A 1934-nucleotide genomic window follows, 5' to 3' on the forward strand; every position below is an offset into this window, starting at 1 on the left:
ATTTGTATTCCTCTGTCCTTAGAGATATTTGTATTCCTCAGTTAGGGAGAGAGAAATATGTTTTGTATTCCTCTGTTAGTAAAGAGAGAGAGGACAGATATTTGTATTCCTCTGTCCTGAGAGAGAGAGAGAGAGAGAGAGAGAGAGAGAGAGAGAGAGGGGAGGGGAGGAGAGAGAGAGAGAGAGACAGAGAGAGAGAGAGAGGAGAGAGAGAGAGAGAGAGCTTGCATTCAATTGGATAAAAGATTTAGTTGATAGAACCATTATTTATTGAATAGGAAATAATAAATGATAAGTAAAATACACGAAATGGATAAGTTATGGGACTGGACATATGAGAGAGAGAGAGAGAGAGAGAGAGAGAGAGAGAGAGACAGACAGACAGAAAAAGAGAGAGATATTTCCATTCCTCTGTCCTTGAACTTTAGAACCTTGCCCCACAATTCCCTCAGAGGTCATTAAAGCAGAGGGGTTGCACCAGGTGGTTGCTAATGACCCGTGACTTCATCTATTTGCGCGCGTGTGTGCGCGTGTCTATGTCTAATCTGTATTTCAATGACTTAGACTAGAAGAATTTACCTAAATTAAGGTCCTTCTATTCAATGAACTCTTATTAAACATCTAAATGGAGTTTTGGTTTCTTCCAAGAATGGTGATAATTTTGGTAATAAGGAAAATTTCCCCTAGTTGATAAAGAACGAGAGTCTGGATATATATATATATATATATATATACTGTATATATAATATATTTATATATATATATATATATATATACATATATATACTGTATATATATATTTATATATATATATATATATATATATACATATATAAATTAACATATATACATATACTTATATAAATATATATATATATATATATATATGTATATATATACATATATAAATTAACATATATACATATACTTATATAAATATATATATATATATATATACAGTATATATATATATATATATATATCAGTATGTCATACACGTCAAAATTAAGAAGTAAAAATATAGATACACACAAACACGCACTTACCCCAAACCAGGGTATGACTGCTCTCTCCCTACCCAAGGGATGGAGACACCGGGAAGAAATATATACATAATATATATATATATATATATATATATAGCCAGACACTTGCTCTTCATTACATGGGGAAGATACTGTACATATGTGGGTAGAGAGAGAGAGAGAGAGAGAGAGAGAGAGAGAGAGAGAGAGAGAAAAGCAATAATGAATCTTGACTCGAAACTTCCGTGCAGGTAACTTTGAACTAATTATTTGTCGTAGTGGAGTTTCTAAGTCAACTGGGAGTTTAGTATTTGCCAAGATAGAAAACCCCGATATTGTCTGCGTTTTAGAGTTCGTATTTGTCTTTCTGACTTTCCTCAGACACTGTTGTTGTCAGAGGATGAGCTGCATGTTTACAAAACAGTTCCAGTAAACATTTTTTTTTAATCATTTATATTTGTATCAGAGTAAATGAAAATGTTAATTATTTTAATTTTTCCTTCATTCTATTGACAAACTTTTGCCCTTTTATATGTTTGTTTATTTGTTTACCTAAAAGTAAATGTGAGGTGTTTATATATCATTATCTTCTCCTCCTACGCCTATTGACACAAAGGGCCTCGGTTGGATTTCGCCAGACGTCTCTATCTTGAGCTTTTAAATCAATGCTTCTCCATACATCATTTCCTACACGCTTCACAGTCCTCAGACATGTAGGCCTGGGTCTTCCAACTTTTCTATATTTAACCAGATTATTATTTTCTGTTGATGATAATTAACTTAATTTTTTATTTCACCAAATTAGTCTTTAATTAAAAGTCATTTTGTTACGTAAACATAAATAGTTAGATTAATAAATTTTACTTAAAAAACACAAGAACAGCAAGTTAATATTTATTCAGTTCCAAA

The sequence above is a fragment of the Palaemon carinicauda genome, chromosome 36 (assembly GCF_036898095.1).
Source record: "Palaemon carinicauda isolate YSFRI2023 chromosome 36, ASM3689809v2, whole genome shotgun sequence".
In the NCBI taxonomy this organism is placed as follows: Eukaryota; Metazoa; Arthropoda; class Malacostraca; order Decapoda; family Palaemonidae; genus Palaemon; species Palaemon carinicauda.